The sequence below is a fragment of the Equus caballus genome, chromosome 11, assembly GCF_041296265.1.
Source record: "Equus caballus isolate H_3958 breed thoroughbred chromosome 11, TB-T2T, whole genome shotgun sequence".
Classification (NCBI taxonomy): domain Eukaryota; kingdom Metazoa; phylum Chordata; class Mammalia; order Perissodactyla; family Equidae; genus Equus; species Equus caballus.
In genome coordinates this window covers 40,788,525-40,809,444 of record NC_091694.1, presented here as the reverse complement: position 1 = coordinate 40,809,444, position 20,920 = coordinate 40,788,525, and the positions used below count along the sequence as shown (strand labels likewise).

Genomic DNA, 20,920 nt, shown 5'->3' with positions numbered 1-20,920 from the left:
TAACGATGCGTCTTACAATCATTGTTGTGACATCTTGGATTCTGTGGAATACTGTAAATAGGAGAATAAGACCCATTTGGTCTGTTTCTCTGTGGTCCATCTCAGGGAAGTAAACTTGGGCGAGCCCTCAAATCTGTACCCTTGCAGGACACAGGGACACGCCATGCCAATACTGGAGGACATTACTTCCACTGAATGCCTGCTGCCGTGACCACTTCTATTTTATTAAGCCCGACCCCGGCCTGCCTAAGGTCCTGCACAGCTGGGAAAGATGTGTCTGGAAAAGGAAATTAGTTTCTCAGATGTGCGGTGTTTGCAGAGGAAGTGAAACGTGGTGTTTACTCCTTGAGCCCAGCATCCTGCACTTACCAGCTGCCTGTGACCCTTGGGGGGCCACACAAAGGCTCAAGGCCCACAGCCCCCCAGGGCTGGGGGACAGCCCATCTTTGTGTGGGGGCGGAGGACAGTTAGCAATCACCTGGGATCCCTGTGAGGAAGTGCTGTTTTCCTTAAGACCAGCAAACCCCCGGCCTCTTCCGGAGCCGCCTTGGCGCCCTCTCCCTGACCACCTTTGAACATTCGCGAAATCCCGGCTTCTCTTCCTCAGGCCGCACACCTGAGGCCCAGGTGGGAGGGGAATGACGGGGATCTCACCGAAGCCCAGGATGCTAAGCCTGACTTAGCCCTTGGAGGAAGGCAGCAAGAATCAAGGACAGAGCGGCCAGATAGAACATCCAGCTGTCCTATATTTTTATTTGCTAAATAAAATTAGGCAACCAATTAAGGAGCCATGAATCTCTGGACCCCCGTGGCCACTGGACCAGTATGGAGCCTCCAGGCTCCGTGTTTATTGAGGGAGCAGCATTTTCCCCACTTCCTCACACTTCTGTGAGTCCAGGCCACCTGCAGGCCACTCGCCCTTCTGCTCTGAGCCTCAAAGGCTGCCCCTTTCAAACCAGAGCATCCAGCTACAAGCCTGGCAGGGCAGGCTTCAACAGCATGTGTGGTCGGCAGTATAATGGCCCCCAAAGATATCCAGGTCCTAATCTGTGAATCTGACCTTATATGGCAAAAGGGACTTTGCAGACGTGATAAAGAATCTTGAGATTGTCCTGGATTACCCATGGTGGGCCCTAAGTGCTGTCTTCTTATACGAGGGTAGCAGACTTGACTACAGAGGAAGTAGGAGATATGACAACGGAAGCAAGAGGTGGAGGTGATGCAAGGAAGGGGTCGCAAGCCAAGGCATGTCAGCAGCCTCCACAAGCCGGAGGAGGCAAGGAAACAGATTTTCCCCCAGAGCCTCAGGAGGAAGTGCGGTCCTGCCAACAACTTGATTTCAGCACACTGAGAGCCGTTTCAGACTTACGGCCTCCACAATTGTGAGAAAGTCAATTTATATTGTTTTAAGCCACTTAGTTTGTGGTAATCTGTTAGCAGTCACACAAGGCTTAGCACTCGTGCTCTGAAGGGCCACACTTGTTTTAATGCTCTGCTGGTGCTGTCTTGAAATTCTAATTTATTTTATTTTATTTTTTTGGCTGAGGAAGATTTGCCCTGAGCTAACATCTGCTGCCAATCTTCCTCTTTTTGTATGTGAGCCACCACGACAGCATGGCCACTGACAGGCCGGTGGTGTAGGTCTGTGCCTGGGAACTGAAGCCAGGCCACCAAAGCAGAGCGTGCCAAACTTAACCACTAGGCCACTGGGGCTGGCCCTTGAAATTCTAATTTTTGAACAAGGGATCCCACATTTTCATTTTGCACTGAGCCCAGCAGTAGCTGGGCCTGGGGCCTGATATACCCATAGCTCCCCTACCTACCCCCTCTAAATCCACTAAATCTAACACCCCTGGAGCATCAGTGGTACCCAAAAATGGGGCAGGAAGGCCTTATTTTTATATTAAAGCAATGATACACATTATAGAAGAGTGTGCAAAATTCACACACATTTAAACAGTAAAACAAGAGACTTCTGATTTTTTTTTAACATCAGGAGGGTTACTCCTGGCCAAATGCCTATGCCCTCAAGGAGATGTACCAAGTCTCCTTTGCCATCAGGGAAGGCCATCCTGTAGCAGCCACAGTATGTCTCTCTCTCAACTCAGCACCCTCTACAGTGCCACCACCTCCAGGAAGCTTCTGAGGATTGATCACAGGGAGTTAGTGGCCGCCATTCAGCCTCCTCTCTCTAGATCAAAAATTCCCTGGGCTTTCTGGCCTCACTCACTGCTCCTGTCCCTAATGTGCCTAGCTCTGTTGGCATATTTGTGGCACAGACTGTGTCTGGGATTTACTACTCAGCAGTTCCAGCCTGGGCTCCTGGGTCAAGGTCATAGGTCAAGGTCATTGTTCAGCTGGTGTTCAAATGAGACTGCGTGGATTTTGGAGTCAGAGAGTTGAAGGTTCAAATCTTGGCTGCCCCAAGGACCAGGGACATATTCTTTCCATCAGGCGACTACTACCTGAGCCCTTGTGTGTGTCAAGTCCTGTGCTAGACACTGGTGATCCAGCGCATGTTGGATTGGTGTTTTCAGTTTGGCATCGTTGCCACCCACCTCTGCCATCTCCTCCACAGAGGGAAAGCCAGAACCACATTTGCCAGACTCTGCTGCCCTGTGCATTTCTGGTTAGAGGCTGTCCACGCGAGGTATTCAAACGAGATTTGGAAATCAAAAAAGGAGAAGCCATTTTCTCTGGAGTGGTTGCAGGGGGACTCGTGGGCAGATGGTGGCCCTGAAGCTCTAAGATTCACAGCAGCTTTGGGGCAGGCCCTTGAGAACTACTTTCCTTGATGCAACAGACTGAGAGAGTTGACAACTAATTCCAGCATGTCTCAAAATTCACGGCGGCCTTCAGGTGAGCTCTTGACAACCGCCCACTTTCCTATGGCAAGCCAAGACCACCAATGGCTCCCCTAATCTTGACTTCCCCAGCCCTCCCAACAATTGTCTGAGCCTCTAATTCCACAGAGGAGAAGCTTTCACACGTGAAATCCATAGAATGGCTTCTGTTTTCCTGACCAAACCATGGCTGAAACCAACAGCCCACGGATCAACGTTCCTGGCCTCAGAAGAGCCTGCATTTCTAGTGGGCTGAGGTAGACCATAAACAATTCAAGGGATAAGTCAAAGCTATTTGGGGTAGGGTGGTCAGAGGGGCCCTCTCTAAGGAGGTGACTTTTCAGCAGAGACCTAAATGACCCACAGAAGGCAGCCATGGGAAAGCCCAGGAGAACTTTCCAGACAGAGGGAACAGCAAGTCAAACAGCCATGACGAGGAAAGGAAGGTGGCAAATCCAAGAAATAGCAAGAGGACTTCGCCACCAACCAAGCTAGAGAAGGCCCGCTCCACCTCCAAGCCACCACTAGCACCTAATCTCCTCTCCTTCTTGGAGAACCTATTACTGTCTGCAATGATCTTACTCAGCTCTTTGTTTGCTGGACTATTGTCCATCTACCCTCATTCCAATATAAGCCCACACAAGCAGGGCCTGGTCCTGTTCAACACTCTGTCCCCCATGCCTGGCACAATACCTACCCATGGGACGTTTAATAAATGTTTGGTGAATGGACCAACAAGTGGATAAAGTGTGATAAATGCCACAATGGAGGTATGCTCAAGGTATATGGAAACTCCAAGGAGGGCGCACTAACTCTGCAGGGCTGGGAGGTGGGCTGTGAAGGCTTTTCTTACCAACAGCATTTGTGTGCCACTCTGATGAAAGAGAACAAGAACAATTAAACAGAAAGGGGTCCTTGGCTTTGCGCTTCCGGCTCTGTTTATCCAAGGACTGAGTTCAGCTTGGCTCAATCTGAGGCAGACATTCTCCTGGGCATTATGTGGGAAAGGAGTTTCAAGGCCTAATTATTGCTTGTCCTCACGCAGCATAGTTCTCCTGTGAATAGAAACCAGCTAATCTTCGAAATCAGAAATGCCTCCGGGTGTGTAGGGGGAACAGGTCTGATGAGGAAGACGTTCAGATTGGCGTTGACACAGATGTGCGTGGATGACAGTTGATACATAGATAGACATAGATTTTTTAAAGCCTGAAACGTTTGTCCACTCCTGTTGCCATGGTGACACCCACTATCCAGGATAGGACCAAAAGATGTAGCAACTGGAACCAGCCACAGCCAGTTGCTAACGTCTCGTCCTCCCTCGGGGTCCTTCCCTTCCCCTCTCTGCTCCTCCAACCTTGGTTTCCTGTGATAAATGAGGCACAGAGGAAAAAGCGAAGTGGCACTTTCAAAACACAAATGCGATCACGTCAGTCCCCTACTCTAAACCAGTCCTCTGCTTTCCACCTAAAATAAAATCCAAGCTCCTTCCTCTGGTCTGCTGGGCCCTGGCTGAGCTTCCCTGCTGACCACGACAGTTCACCATCCCCCAGGCCTCTGCCAGGTGCTTCAACAAGCCAAGGGCTTTCCCTCCGCAGGACCTTTGCGTGTGCTGTTCCTCAGCTGCCTGGCCATCCTAGGTATCTGCACCTCCTGATGACGTCCCTGGCCACCCTAGATGAAGTCAGTCACCCTGGATACCCCTCCTAGGCCTCTGTGGTTTACCTTTCTAGCCCTACCTGCAGTGTCTAATTATACATTTATTTGTTCATCATCTGCCTCTCCCACTTAATTGTAAACTCTTTAAAGGCAAAAATCTCTCTGTTTAACTCATAATCCATTGCCTTGGTGAAGTGGACGGCATGTAGTAGGTACTCAATAAATATGTATTATCAAATTAATTGGTGCCCATCTCCACTCTAAGGGAAGGAAGACAGGCAGCAGCACCACCTCCTAACCCAAGGGCGGAGGGAGGGAACACTTGAAGTGTGGGTACCAAGGACCACGGGGAGGCCCAGCTCAGCCCATGCTGAGAGATGAGGGAAGGTTCCCGGCACGTAGCCCCAGTCCCTGGGGAGGCTCATGCTGTCACACCCTGGGATGGACCTCTCCATGTGGGTCCCTCCTCCGCTGGCCTCTAGACTTGGGGAGCAGCTGGCTGAGGTCAGAAGCAAAGCTGAACTTACTTCCAGGTTAAATTTCCTGGTGATGGAAAAGCCCAGTCATTCCTCAGAGTTTTTTCATCTTAATAGTAATAACACACTTATCGGCACATCCTGCCTGCCAGAAATTGTGCCAAGAGCACTTTACAAGAATCGTCTCATTTAATCCTCACAACAGTCCTGCGAAATCCCCATTTTTCAGATGAGGATGCTAAGTCTTGGAAACGTTAAGAAAATCGACTGAAGTCACACAGCCACTAAATTTGAAGAGCTTGAGCTCTTAACCATTAAATTAGACTGCCTCTCCTTACATGACCTATTTCCCCCCCGCCCCCAACCAGCCTCCTGCCTTCCTGTCAGGCAGAGAAAAGCCTGCGGTCCCAGCATTAGGCATGAGAATTTGTTAGAAGAGAAGGGTGGGGAACATGATTGAAGAAGCTGAGTGTTTGACCTTACAGAGAGGAGGTTTGTAATTCTGTGGGAGAGTTTGAGGATGAATTAGGATGATTAGAAGAATATTAAGCAAACTGAAGAAGAATAAAAAATGCAGAAAGTATTAGATATTAATTGTAGCTGCCACAACAGACACATCTTGTAATGTCAGTGGCTTGACACAGAAAGGATCATATCTCATCCATGTCACAGGCTGATGCTGGTTGGTGGCTGTCTTCCAAGTGGTGACTCAGGAGCCCAGGCTGCTTCCATCTTGCAACTCCCCCATCTCAGAGTCCTTCACTCCAGAAGCGTGGAGGAGAGAGCCAGAGTGTGGAGAAGGCCTTGGACCGCCCCGGACCGAAAGGGCCCTATCAATTCCACTTGCATTTCCATTGGCCAGAACGTCATCACATGGTCCCGGCTGAACCACAAAGGAGGCTGGGAAATGTCATCTCCTGTGTTCCCAGGAATCGAAAATGGGCTAAATGCACAGCGTTGTTTCTACCATATTGTATAAGAAGTAAAATGTAATCACTGCACCACATGTGATTCCACCGTGGACAGTATTTACATAGTCATAATCAGGCAAACCACTGGATATTTCAACCAAAACTCACAATATAACTATATTAGGAGGATGGAGAGTGCAGAAGTAAATGCAGCGGGAGTTGCCAGGCTTGGGGCAAGAGAGCTAAATCTTTTTTAGTAGGAGATCAGTAGATAATGTAGAAAAATTTTTAATCAAGAATGCATTCCATATGTTCTTATATATATTCATACATGTATATTTCACAGTGTACGTAAGTCAAACCTTTATGCTGCACGCCTTAAACGCATGCAGCGACGTAGGTCAGTTACATCCAAATAAAACTGGAAAAAAGAAACAGCACTATAAGCAGAGTATTTAGAAATATGGTAGAAAATGCCAAAAGGGAGCCTTAAAGAGTTTAAGGAGTATGACTCTAGGGACCTGGATTCAGGAGTAGGGTGTAATACTGTACTATTTTAATTTTTTAACCAGGTAGTCATTTTACCTTGATAAAAATAAAAATTAAATTAACTTTTAAAAGGGAAAAACAAAGAAAGGTAACGTCATTGCTTCCCTAGCGAGCAGAGGGCAATGACAAACACCAGCTATGACACATGGTAGAGGCACAAAGCAGAAACCCAGAGGCACGGGTCTAGCAAAATGCATACCGTCTCACAACTCTTGCCCCCTCTTGGAGAAGCAAGCACAGCTGGACACGCCTTAGGTGTGCGCCGGGGGAGGGACACTAGAATGGTCAGTTTGGCTGGTTATGCTGTGGAAGTAACCCCAAACCTCAGTGGCTTCACACAAGTTTCTCTGTCACTCGTGCTCCTGTCCCACGAGAGCTGGGAGAGTGGCAGTGCTCTGCCCCACTCAGGCACTCAGGGACCAGGCTGAAGGAGGCCACTGTATCCTGGAACTGCCCCACAGGGAACACACAGACAACTCAGCTGCCCCAGCTGGGAAGAGGCAGCTGGAGGGTGGGGCACCTGCTCATGTATACTTCAGCTAAGAAGTGACATGCATCCTTTCCTCTCACAGCCCATTGGTCAGAACCACACGGCTCCATCCAACTGAGTTTTGGTCCTCCAGGTGCCCAGAACAGAGGAAACCTGGACGTTGGTGCACACCTGTAGTATCTACACAGATCTTGATTTCCTGTCACCAGGGAAATTTTAGAGGAGTTGGCGGGAGGCAGGGACCCCCTGACTGGGTCAGAAGATTCAGGGCTTTGCAGTCAAAGTTACAGCCTTCCACTAGGGTCAAGCTGTGGACACACTGATTGGTCCCTCCACAATCCCCGAGTCTGTGACCTGCCATCTGAACCCACCATAACATGAAACAGGCGATTATTTCAAAGTATTAGGGAAATGGAGGAGAAAGGTCACAGGGCTCAAACATCCCTTCCAGTCTCCTGCCTCTAAGTAAGACCTCATCAAACCAACCATAAAGAGCACAAACCAATGGATAAATGAAAATTTGACACGATTTTTAAACCAGAAGCAGAGCTCCCTCTTAAGACCCACTAGGTCCTTTTAAGTCCGACTTCCCTTTCATTGCTTTCAGAGATGAAACCAGACCTGTTTGACCCAATCACCTCATCAGCATACACCCTCTCATCTCACCTTTGCGCTGCTCCAGGAGTCATCATTGGCCTGGATAACCAGAGTCTCCACTGTCTTGTCTGGGGTTTTTATTCTAGATATTTCTCCATGTTTGGTATATCCAAAGGCTGTTGTTATCACATTGGCCCAAGCTTCAAAGATAAGGAAACATTCAATCCTGGTGCTTCCATCAGCATAAAGATGATCCCTAGAGCCTTGTAAGTATCTTAGAAAAGCAGTAGTAATAACAATGACCATAGCAACAACAGGCAACATTCACTGAGGCTTTTAGGCATACAGTGTTTGACTTTTTTAGCTCCTTTGGTTCTCCCAACAGCTCAGAGACGCAGGAATTACTATCACCTCCATTTTACCAAGAATGAAAGAGATTTTGTAATTTCCCTAGGCGCACTCAACCAGTGGGTAGAGGATCCGGGATTCAAACCCTTGCCTCCTGGCACCAAAGCCCAGGGTTTGGAGTTTTACAAAATTTAAGTTCAAATTCTGGTTCTGCCACTTCACACACATGGGACCTGAAGAAAATCGTTTCTTATCTTTAAGCTTCAGTTTCTCCCTAAGAAAAAAAAAAGCCTCAGTTTCTCCTAAAATGAGGTGTTAATTTCTACTTCTCTAGAGGTTGTTGAAGATTAAAGGGAAATTCTATAAATTTCTCAGCGCGGGACAGGTCCATAAAAGCAGCAGGGCAAGCCCCTTTGGCATGTGTTCTAGCCAGAGCTGCCCTCACCCAGAGTTCTTGATCTCCTTTTGGAGAGCCCCACCCCTCCACCTCCCACCCCCAACTATGTTTTTCATCCATAAAACAGAGATCAATGCCATTGTGATTACACACGATAAGGCACAGAGTAGGTGCTGGAACTCTTTCGTCCTCCGTCTCCCCTCTGACCCGTTGGGCATTTGGGTCATTTCCAGTTTCTCACTGTTAGAAACACTCGGCCTTACAGGTCCTGCCCGCGCCTGCACCTCGCTCCACCTCTGGCACTTCTCCCCACTTTCTGAGTCAGACCTTTGGAGGTGCCTAAGGGAGACTGGCCCAGAAGCAACTCCTGGCACAGCCCTCACCCTGGGACTGGAAAGAACAGAGAAGACACAGCTATCTACTGCCGCCCGGCACCAGCCGGGGCCCAGTCGGCCTGTGTCTGTGGAACAGCACCCTTCACGGGAAACTGCCTGATAAAAACGGGTCCAAACAAAATTCATCTTTATTCACCCACATCCACCTTGATCTTAGTGTTTGCTCAGCTTTCACACCCACAACCATCATCCATCTCAATGGACACCGGCCGTCAGCCTCCCAGAGCCATGGCCCAGAGCACAACCTCACCACCCCCAGATACCCACGTCCGCCACATCACCTTCACGGCTTTTAACTTAACACTTAGGAAGAACCACAGACTCCTAGGCCCAAGGAGACCAACTAAATGCCGAACCCCAAGCTGGCTCCCTGAACCCTAAAATGAAAATCCAAAGACAATTTTTTTCCTAAACCAAGAATCGAAGCCGAGTTTCCCGAGGAAACATCCAGTGAACCATTGCGATCTAGATCTTGGGCTGTGGAGTCAGTAAAACTGCGCCTCAGTTTCCCCATCTGTAGAATAAGGATAAAAATTACTGTCTGAGAGTCGGCCCCGTGGCCGAGTGGTTAAGTTCCCGCGCTCCGCTGCGGCGGCCCAGGGTTTCCCTGGTTCGGATCCTGGGCGCGGATATGGCACCGCTCATTAGGCCACGCTGAGGCGGCATCCCACATGCCACAACTAGAAGGACCCACCACTAAAATATACAGCTGTGTACTAGGGGGCTTTGGGGAGAAAGGAAAAGAAAAAAAAGATTAGCAACAGATGTTAGCTCAGGTGCCAATCTTAAAAAAAAAAAAAAAAAATTACTGTCTGAGTCCATTCTGGCTGCTACAACAAAAAGACCAGAGGCCGGGTGTCTTAAGCATCAGAAATGTATTTCTCACAATTCTGGAGCCCGGGAAATCGGAGATGAAGGCGCTGGCAGATTCGGTGTCCGGCGAGGTCTTCCTGGCTCACAGCGCCTCCCCTCTGTGTCCTCACGTCACGTGGTGGAAGGGCTGAGGGAGCTCTCGGCGTCTCTTTGATAAGAGCACTAATCCCATTTAGGAGGGCTCCTCGCTCAGGACCTAATCACCCCCTAAATGCCCCACTTCGTAACACCATCACCTACGGGTTAGGATTTCAACATGGGAAGGTGGGGCACACGAACATTCAGTCCACAGCGGTTCCTTCGCAGGTGGTTACAACCTGTGACGAGCAACCTCTGGAGAGTCCCTGGCGGGTCCCTGATGCAGCCTCAGCCCATGAGCCTTCCTCCCCCAGAACATCCCCCTTTGCAGGGAGGCAGCACCAGAGCGAGAGGAGCAAGGTTTTGCATGGAAAGGAGCTTCATTTACTGATTCTTTATCCATCTAAACTCGGATCTCTCCTCCGGAAGGTGGGCTGATAACTTTCTCAGAGGGTGCTTGTGAAAATTAAGCAAGTCAGTTTCCATACTTCTCTGCCCTCAGCAGGCAGCTTGCAGTCCCCCGGGGGCTGTCTCCGATGTGCTAAGAAGCAGGGTCTGCCTCTGGGTGGTGTTTGAGGGTTTCTCCCCTCCTCTGGCTCGAGGGATCCCCCGCGACAACACCTCACCTGCAGAAAACCCAGCCCCCTCCCCTGCTCCCTCTCCCAGCCTCTGGCGCAAGGTGGAGCGGAGAGCGCCACACCGCTCCCGGCTTCAGCGTTACACTCTGTGACAGGAGGGCCCACTCTAGTCAGCTTGTGCCCCCAACGTCTTACAGAGTTTGGGGAGAATCTGCCCTCCCAGTTTTCACTCAAAACAGGACTCAGCCAGAAGACGAGTCAGAGGGACACAGCACTCAAAATCGTTCCCCGCTCCACCTGAGAGGCGTCGTGACCAGATCAAGCCGTCCAGGCTAGTTCCTGATGCTTCCTCCAGACGGGTTCTCCACCCGACGCCTCCCTACCAGTCCACAGACATGTTTGAACCCAATCTCTGGGACCAACCGCCACTAAAACTGACTCCCTTCACCATCATCAGTGAAACTCCCAAAGTGAGTGAGCCCAGCACAATCGGACACCTCAGTGTCCTCCAAGCTGAACTTGAACCGGTCTCTAGGCGGGTGTGATGGCTTCTGAGATGGAGGAAGGAATCCTTTAAATGTTTTAAAGCAAACGTTTTTGTTTAAAAATTATTAAAATTATAAGGCAGCAATATGAACATCTAGAGCTTTGATGATATTAAAGAACTACATTCATTTTTTTCTAGGTGTGATAATGGCATTGTGGTTATATTTTTTAAAAGGAGTCATTATCTTTTGGAGAAATGTACTGAAATATTTACAGATAAAGTGATATGATGTCTCATATTTGCTTCAAAATAGTACAGGAGGAGGGGAAGTCGGTGGGACTACAGACGAAACAAGACCGACCACGAGGTGACAAGTATCGAAGCTGGGTGATGGACACGTGGGAATTCATTATAGTCTGTCCAATTTTGTATATGCTTGAAATTTTCTATAATAAAATTTTTTATGCCAATTGCCTTAAGGTATCGACTACTTCTCAATCTCTTGAGCCAGCCTTAAAACTGGACCTTTGATGTAAACCAAGACTGACTCTTACTTCTCTCTAAACTCTCGGTCTGGCCGGAAAATAACAGGTCATTCTCCTGCTCAAGAATCTTCTGTGGCTGCCCATTGCCATCACAACATAAACAATCTCCTTTGCCTCTCCTTGAAGACCTTCCATGATCTATCCCAGTTCAGCTTTCCACCTTTCTCTGCCTAGCCCCACCAAGAATGCCAAGCTTCAGCCGTATCAGACAGCATAGGCTTCCCTGAAACTACCATCTCTGCATTTTCTCATCTCTGAACTTTTGCTTACCCGCTGACTACCACCTGGAATTTCTTTCTCCTCATTTCTGCTTGTCAGAATCCTACATGCTGTCTAAGACTCCGTTCAAATGCTACTTCCTCCATGAAATCTCCCATATTAATTAAGGTACCTCTAACTCATCAATCCCAAACTGTCAGTGGCTTATCATAATAGAAGTTTCTTTTTCCCTCAAGTAACAGTCCAAGGTAAGTGTGCCTGGTTGGCAGGGAGCTTTTCTCCTTGGGATGATTTTAGGAACCCAGGCTCCTGCTGTCTGGGGGTCCTGCCTCAGAATCCTCTGCTCCCACCAACAAAGAAGGTGGAGAAGGCACACTCACCTCTTAAAAGGTCCAGGCTGGAAGTGCCTCACATTTTGTTGGCAAGAGCAATCACATGGCCACTTTCAGATGCAAGGAGGAAATGTCACGCCTGGCTCTAGCCTGTGGAACGGGAAGCACACATTTCTCACTGACAGTTAGCCATCTCTGCCATTCCTAACCTGAACCACCCTCCCAACCCCGCCCTCTGCCCCGGTCATCCCTTCCTTCTCTGGGTCCCTATTGTGTTTCATTTGCTCTTGTGCTGTTTCACATAAACCAGCCTTGTATGACAGCTGGTTCTGTGTGCGCTTGTCTCCTTGCCCTGAGGACACGGACGGTGCCTTTCATTCTGCATCGTCACAGCACACAGGACAGTGCCTGGCACACATCAGACACACGATTGGTGCTTGTTCCATTGAATTACTCTGTTGTCTTCCTACATTCCAGGGTTATTTCTGTCTAGATGACCAGTATTAACCATTAGTATCTAATCTTCCTCTGCCTTGGGCAGGGCTGAAAGCACAACTTGCTTTGCTCTATGTCTATAACAGCAAGTGGGATGGGACTTTCCTAATGTCTCAGATCTTCAGTGGAAGACTCGAAGCTGAAACAGACAGATAACGTACAGTCCCACGTTCTAAAGAGTGATGCTAAACACACCTGTGCAGAACTCACTAAAAGACACCGAAACCAAGGCAGCAACCATCACCCCAAGATCCTACATCCGCTGAAGACTAGAAGTGCGAGGGCAAAATGCAAAGGGGAAAGCAGGGGGGCCCCCACCCAGTGTGAAGTTAGATTGGGCTTTTCAATATCTGAGAGGGAATCACAAGGATCAAGATTAGCGACTATGATTCAACTAAAAATGAGGAGAAAGCAAAGATTCCTGGGCATATGCATTAAAAAAAAGAAAGTAGGGATCAAGATCAGAATACCAAACAAGTTGGATTGAGGGTAAAACAAAGAAATAAATAAAGGGTATTTTATAATGACAAAGCATGCAGTCACAAAAAGATATTTATGCACCAAATAACAAAGCGTCATCAATACGAATCAAAGACTCATGGAAACACAAGGAGAAATACAGATATTTGTGGTAAAATTTAAATGACCTCTCTCAGTACATGACAGATCAAGTGGATAAAAAGCAAGAACTGAGAAGACCTAAATAACATAACTAATAAGGACATCTCATATACCTGAAACCCCATTCTCTGAAAGAAAAGCGTGTCTTTTTAAAATTCAAACCACAAAAACTGACCACATATCAGGCCTCAGGTTATATCTTTTTAAATCTCAAAAAGTAGAAATAGACTAGAAAACATTGTCTAGTCACAAAAATACTAATCGTAGTAATAAAATAAAAATTAACAACAGAAAACGAAAGGACCTTGTCATACAGAAATTTTAAAACTCTTTCTTAAATAATTCTTGGATAAAAAACTGAAAACAGAAGGCCTGTCATTTCCAGTCAAAACGGCCTAATAGAGACCAGATTTACCTCCTGCCTGAAGCAACCAAAAAACAGAAAAAAAATAAGAGTTTTCAAGACACTGGACATCGTTGACAAAGGATGGGGATCCTGGCGGGGTAGTGCTCAGGCCGCAGTGCAGTGAGGGGGACACGGGCAGAGCCAGGTAGACTCCCTGAGTTTAGGAGACCAAAGCAGCTAGATTTCACGGGACAGAGGATCAGAGGGGAGAGAGCTGTACAAAGAGAGAACTCCAGAAATCCTAAATATCTCTTGACTTCGTCTGCTTCTCTCCATCCTCACGGCCACCACCTGAGCTCAGACCACTGCCATCTCTCACAAAGATTCCTGCCACACTCCTGCAATCTAATCACACTGCACAGATAAACACATGTTTGATGGACACACCCTTCTGTAGCTCCCCATGGCCTCAGGATAAAGGACAGACTCCGTACCTCTGCTAATAAGGCCTCTTAGGATCTGGCCCCTGCCTGTTTTTTCAGCTTCTCTCTTGTTCCTCTCCCACATCACATGTCACACGCCAGCCAGAGGGAATACTTGCGGTTCTCTGAATGTATCATACTCACGCTGCCCTCTGGCCTTTCGCACATGTAGTTTCTGCTACCTAAGTTTCCATCCCTCCTCCCTTTTGCTTGGCCAATTCTTTCAGATACCTCCTTAAGGCCACTTCCTCTGGGAAACTCTCCTTAACCCCACAAAACTGCACTAAGTACCCCCCCGGGGGGTCCCCTAGCTCCATGTCCCTGCTCCTGACTACAGTAGAAATGTTTCTGTCCATCCTCTCCACTAGGCAACGAGCTCCCTAAGAGCAAGGACTTGACCTTATTCCCTGCTGGCTGCCCGACACCTAGCACAGAGGAAGCCCTCAAGAAAAGCTTGTAAAATTGTCAACTGCCTGAGTGGTGGACACACAGCTACCTTAGAGCAGTCAGGACATCCTCTGTCTGCCTCCAAAGCCCCATCCTTTCATTTCTCTGGAACACTTGGGAAGGACTGGAGCAAAGTTTATAACGAAACTGGAAGGTGACCTTCAAGGCTACGTTAATTTTTTTTCTTACATGGCTTCCACTTCCGTTCTCCCAGTACATGGTTTCCCACCTTGGCTGCACTTTGGAATCACCTGGAGTGCTTTAAAAACTACCGACGCCCAGGTCTCACCCCCAGAGGTTCTTATTGGATGTTCTGGAGTGTAGCCTGGGCTCCCCTGAGACTGTAACCATCTGGCAAGGGTGATGGCTGCCCTAAGGGTTATGCTCCCTTTTCAGCATGGCTCTTGTTCACTCTTCAAAACCCCGGGCAAATGTCACCTCCTTGGAGAAGGCTTCCCAAGTCACCACACACACAGACACACATGCACATTCACGCACTCCTGGACTAAGTGCTCACTCCTCAGTTTTTTCCTGTTTTGTTCATATCTCTAAAGTGGCACTTGTCACACTTTGTCTCCATCCCCCAGCCCAGCACATAGAAGGTGCTCAACTGAGGTTCACTGAATGCACAAACGCGTGGATGAGCGGATCCCTAAACCAGACATTCTGCCTGAGGTCCCAAATCCCAGGCAGAGGCTGGACATTGGCATGCAGTAGGCGACGGTCCTGGAGAATGATGGTCCCTCTAAACCAACTGGAAGGACGCTGCACTCAGAGGAAGAAGAGCAAGACGCAAGGTACTTGTCGCTCTCTCAGAAATGATGGTAACAAAGCCAAAGAGATGCGTGATCATCAAACAAAGTTTTCTCCTCGGCACTTTTACAGTTGGGCTGATGGATCAGTTATGAAAATACTGAATACATAATGAAAGGACGGCCCAGAGAGGGCCTCTGACAGGGAGGCCTCATGCAGCCGTTTTCAAAAGCGGAAGCACAGGTTTATCGAATCTGGCAGGTGCGCTAAACCCTGTGAGAAAGGCTGTTCTTCTGCATATCCCAGGTTTATGAACGCTTCAGCTGTGGATGCTTCAGCACTGCCTGCACGCAGCCACCTTTCAGGGGCCTCACCCCTGGCTTCCCAATGGAAACACCTAGGAAGATTTTTTAAAATAACCAGGTCCACTCCTCCCTCCACCGTGTGGGTTCTGATTTAATTGGTCTCCGTGGCGGCTTGGGTAATGGGAGTTTAAAAGCCCCACCCAGGTAACTATGCAAAGAACTATGCAAAGAAATCAGCAATTCAAAGAGATCCATGCACCCCTATGTTCATTGCAGCATTATTCACAATAGCCAAGATGGGGAAGCAATCCAAGTGCCCATCAACTGATGATTGGATAAAGAAGATGTGGTATATATATACATGGCATACTACACAGCCATAAAAAAGGATGAAATCATCCCATTCACAACAACCCGGATGGACCTTGCAGGTATTATGGTAAACAAACACATGGACAAAGAGAACAGATTAGTGGTTACCAGGGGAAAGGGGTCCCACAGGCCAAAGGTGTGCACCCCACCTCGTGTGAGAGTGGGACTCACGGTGGGGCTTGTTAAACATGCTAGATCCCACCCTGAAGATTCTACAAGAGGTCTGAGAGGGTTCTGGGACTGTTTTTGTTTGTTTGTTTGTTTGTTTTTTGAGGAAGATTAGCCCTGAGCTAACATCTGCTGCCAATCCTCCTCTTTTTGCTGAGGAAGACTGGCCCTGAGCTAACATCCATGCCCATCTTCCTCTGCTTTATATATGGGACGCCTGCCACAGCATGGCTTGACAAGCAGTGCCGTGTCCACACCCGGGATCCGAACACGCAAACTCCAGACCGTCTAAGGGGAATGTACGAACTTAACTGCTGCACCACCAGGCTGGCCCCTGGGACTTCATATTTTTAATAAGCACCCAGGTTGTTCTAACCTTCCTGCTAAGAGCAGTCTCCCAAACTTACCTGATTGTAGGGATTTCCTAAGACGCTTGTAAAACAGAGATTCCAGATCCCACAGCAGACCCACTGAATAGAAGTCTCTAGAAGAGGGACCCAACCTCACGTATAACAAGCAACCCAGGTGACTCTAGGACCAGACATATATGGAAAAATGGAGCTAAGGTGTTGTAAACCTCCCCGGAGACCAATTAAATGAGAACCCACATGGAGGAGCGGGGAGTGGACCTGGTTATTTTCAAATATCTTTCTAGGCATTTCTAATGGGTAGCCAGATTGAGGCCCCTGGAACGTGGCTGTGTGCTGGCAGGTAAGTCAAACGGTGCCGAAGCATTCATGAACCTGGGATATGTGGAAGAACAGCCTTTCTCACAAGGTCATCTAAAATTAATGAAGAGATAAACAAGTCCCTACGGTTCCCCACTCTCAAAGAGCTCTAAGTTCATTGTCAGTCAGACAGTCAGTCAATAAACCTTTTCTACACGTCTGTTCCGCTATCCAGAATCCAGGTCGATGAGATAGATACAAGCCCCTACTTTTTCTCCAACTACCTGGGCTGGTCCGCCTCACCCTGCAGACCATCTCCAGTTCCTCCCCAAGAATTCAACCCTCCCACAACTTTCTTATCCTTCAAGACCTGCTCTGAGCTAATTCTGCTGAGGAGCAGAGCTGACCTCCGCCCTTTGCTCACCCCCATCCCTGGACACACGTCTGCAGTCCAGTTTACAATAACACTGGCAATTATTTGTACCTCTAACCTGAACTCTCCTGGAGTACCGGGACTGTTGCTGGTTTATCTCAGTAACCCCAGCAGCGTGGACCTGGTAGGTACTCAGTGGAGGTTTACAGTTCCTCCGGGCAGAAAGACACATGACTGATACACAGAGCAGGCTGTGCTATGATGGAGGGAAATATTTATAATGAAAATGCAGGCATCAGGACCAGACACTGTGCTTGACCCTATAGCAGACAGAGAGAGGGATAAAGCACAATCCTGTCCCCAGGAGCCCCCAGTCTAGGAGGAAGGGTGGGGAGCAACATCCACGATATAAAGCCGAAGGGAGGGACACTAGGTAAGCCGCATCTTCATGCCCTAAATATGTGGTGACTCCTGTGAAACACAGGAGAGCTGGCTAGTGGCCGGGTGGCTGGGCCCAGGCCCTATTTATAGCAGCACTATCCACTAGACACTCAACACAAGCCACCTATGTAACTTTAAATTGTCTAGCAGCTACATTCAAAGCAAAAAGAAGCAGGAGAAATTAATTCTATAGATATATTTTATTTAACCCAATCTATTCAAAATATAGACAATTATTTCAATATGTGATCTCTATAAAAATTATTAACAAAATTTTTGCTTTTTTCCCCCCAACCCAGTCTATGTATTTTACACTTTACAGCACATCTCAGTTTGGGCAAGCCACATTTCAAGTGCTTGGTAGCCACCACGTGGGGCTGGTGGCTCCCATATTGGACAGGGCAGCTTTAGAGGGTCTCATTTGGTGGCCTGTCTCGCAATGTGAAAGACACGAATATCCTCACCTCGTCCATGGCCAGAATGGAAGACTTTCTATGGCTGGCTGGAATGGTGTCACCTTCTGTCCTCACTGCTCCTTCATGTCCCTCCTGAAGATGCCCTTGCAGACAGAGAGTGGGTACAGTGCTCCCTTCCAGATTCTCCAAACCAGTCCCTGCAGCCCATTTGCAGGGGAGTATGTGGCAGGTCAAAGACTTGCTCGGTGTTTGAAGAGGAATCTCTTCTTGGAAAGACTGCTCCAGGGTTGGGTGTCTTAGTCTGCTCAGGTCGCCGTAACAAAGGACCACAGACTGAGTGACTTAAACAACAGAAATTTGTTTTCCCCCAATTCTGGAGGCCGGAAGGCCAAGATCAAGGTGTTGGCAGGGTTGATTCCTTCTGAGGCCTCTCTCCTTGGCTTATCGATGGCCGTCTTCACATGGTCTTCCCTCTGTGTGTGTCTGTATCCTGATCTCCTCTTCTTCTAAGGACAACAATTATATTGGGCTGGGGGCCACACTAGTGACCTCATTTTAACTTAATCACCACTTTAAAGACCCTATCTCCCAGGACAATCACATTCTGAGGTATTAGGAGATGGGACTTCAACAGACAAACTTTGGAGGACACAACTCAACCCACAATGGAGGGGAAACACAAGGCTAAAAGCTGACTAAAAGTTCCCAAGATCCTTGAGACCTCGAGGGGAAAGGCAGAAGCTGGGAGCGGGAGGGAGCCTGTGTTTTCGAAGCTTCCAGCAGCTCTCTATTCTACCAGAGCTGAACTCACCTCTGGAGAAGACAGCCTTTTGTCTGAGGACAAATCCGCTCCACGTCTCTCACAGCTGTGAAGACGTAAAGCAAACGCTCCGGTAGCTATGGAGATAGTGGAGACAGCCGTGGCTCGCGGGAACCAGACGAGCTCATGAGACGTGGGGCAAGGTCATCCGTGTGAGCAGAGTAGTGCCCTGCGGACTGCGTGTCCTAGGGAAATGCTCCTTGAATGAAGCATGGATTTGGACTGTCCTGTGCGAGAAAACTATTTCTTATGCTTAGGAAGATGTGTAAGACTATGCAGGCAGCAATCACAGCAGATGAGAAACAGGGGCAGGACTGGTGTTTGCCGAGAGCTGGAGAAGAGACTGTAAAAAGGACTTGGGCTGGACGGTTCATGTCCCCTTGTGACGCCATTCAAGACTGAGGCTGCTGAGGCTGGGGCTGCATCACTGAGTTCTGAGGTCTGGTCATGCTGTACTCTCAGTGCAGAAACACACTGGGGAGGCATGGTGGCGTCGACCGGGAGTAGACATCCCCGCTGTCTGTCGTCCTGGGAAGAGGTCACCCCACAGTATAAAATAAAGACTGGGGCTGCAGATGTTCACCTAAAAGGGACGGAAGCTCCTCTGCTCTGTGAATCTGCAGGAGTACAGGACAAAAGCTGGGCAGAAGACATGCCTGCTGAGCCGTGTGCTGTCAAGGATGGCTGCAGTGGCAAGTGACAACCAGGAGAGAATAGTTGAACACAGAAGCACTTCCCTATGGAGTTACAAAAAATACTTAGAGAGGAGAAGGGCAGCAAGACAAAGCTTAAGTGACAATGATATGGATATTAAATGATACAGCGATCTCTTTTGGTAGCTACTGGCGGAGGCTTGGACCTGTTTGCTCACTTCTGCTGGGCTGTGAGTTCCGGAAGGCTAAACCTCTTACTCATCTTTGTATCTCCAGAATGATCCTGGCGCAGAGAAGGGCCTCAGTAATCATGCAATGCAGGACTTGGGAGCCACGCCCACTCCTGCAGAGAGGAAAGCTGAGGCACGAGGGTCTCAGGCCATCACCGGTCAGAGAGGAACCCTGGGGAATCTTGGATGCTGGTTTTTCTCTGCAATTCCCGACAGAAAAAGGCACCCTGCCCCTCATCCTCAAATACACCCCTCAACAGAGTTTGTCTCCCAGAGAAACAATGTTGAAAAGCCAGAAGAAAAATTTAACAGAAAGAAAGTGGCGTGGTTAGCGGTAAGTCTGTGTCCAGGCAAACCTTCTGTGAATGAAGAAGAAAAATAATCAGGAGCGAACCCCCAGACAGGGCCAGACCACCAGGGCCTGCCTTTCCAGGCAGTGACCAGTTTCTGACGTGATTTCTCTCCTAAGGAGGAGCTATTACATCCCAGAGCACTCCCTGCCTGAAATAAAGTCAGGGAGGGACAAGGAAGAGCTGGGGTCTGACCAGTTCCTTAGAAGGGAGCTCAAGAGCAAGGCAGGTCTGCCCACAGCCTCCGAAAGCAAGAGGGTTTGGGCAACCTTGGTCTCACCATTCTCTGCAGTCCTTCTGACGAAAAGGACTGGCCTGGACCTAGTGCCCAGCAGGTTAAGCAAAAAAAGAAATGTATTCTAGAGTAGACTTGAGATGAAATATCCAGAAGTAACACCCAAAACCATGGCCTGATGTGGAAACTATCACCAATGCCGAGCTCCAAGTGCCAAGACACCAGTCCTCCTGCAATTACAACGGCAGCCAACATTGTTTCCAATTCCGCATCAGGAACCTGACCTTGCTACCTCTGGGGACCACCACCACTGTGGCCACCAAAAGCTGGACACCTCTGCTGCCATCCACGCCAGCAAACATGGCGGCTTCCCCCACAGCCTATTTCTTCCTGTGGCTCCCATCTGCATCAAGGTCTGCACGGATGCATCTGATTGGTGGAGCCTGGTCATAGGCCTGCATCCCAGGCCCCGGGCAAGTGGGAAGGCGCATTCTGACTTCCTCACTGGGAAGACAGAAGAGGAATTTCCCCAGATATGGAAAGACAGTCCAACAGACGTTGGGCATTGCAAGATGAAAAGAGTTCTGTGGATGGATGGGGTGATGGTTGCACAAACAATGTGAACGTACTTAATGCCACTGAGCTGTACGCTTAAAAGGGGACGAGCTGGTCATTTTTATGTTATGCGTATTTTACCACAATTAAAAAATTTTCACAGCTACAAAAAAGACATTGGACAGCTGTGAATATGACAAATGGCCACCGCTGATCTCAACAAATGTTTAGCGAATAAGTAAATAGAGGTATTAGGCGGGGACGCTGGACTCCCAGACACACAGTAGTCGGAACCAGTCACCATTCAACGTTTCTCAGTTTACTGAGCATTTTTAGTGTACTTTGTACTTCCTGCTCTCATAGCTCATACCACACAGGATGGCTGTTGTTTACACAATTACAGCTAATTTGTGTAA

General features: G+C 48.5%; 1 long non-coding RNA gene across 1 annotated transcript in view; it reads right to left on the bottom strand.

The window, feature by feature from the left end:
• Positions 1-20,920, bottom strand: part of LOC138916175 (uncharacterized) — a 77,815-nt gene that overhangs the window by 30,872 nt on the left and 26,023 nt on the right. Inside the window, exon 2 of the long non-coding RNA XR_011423042.1 lies at positions 11,823-11,924. This is a non-coding gene — a long non-coding RNA (uncharacterized lncRNA). The remainder of the gene's footprint in view (positions 1-11,822; positions 11,925-20,920) is intronic.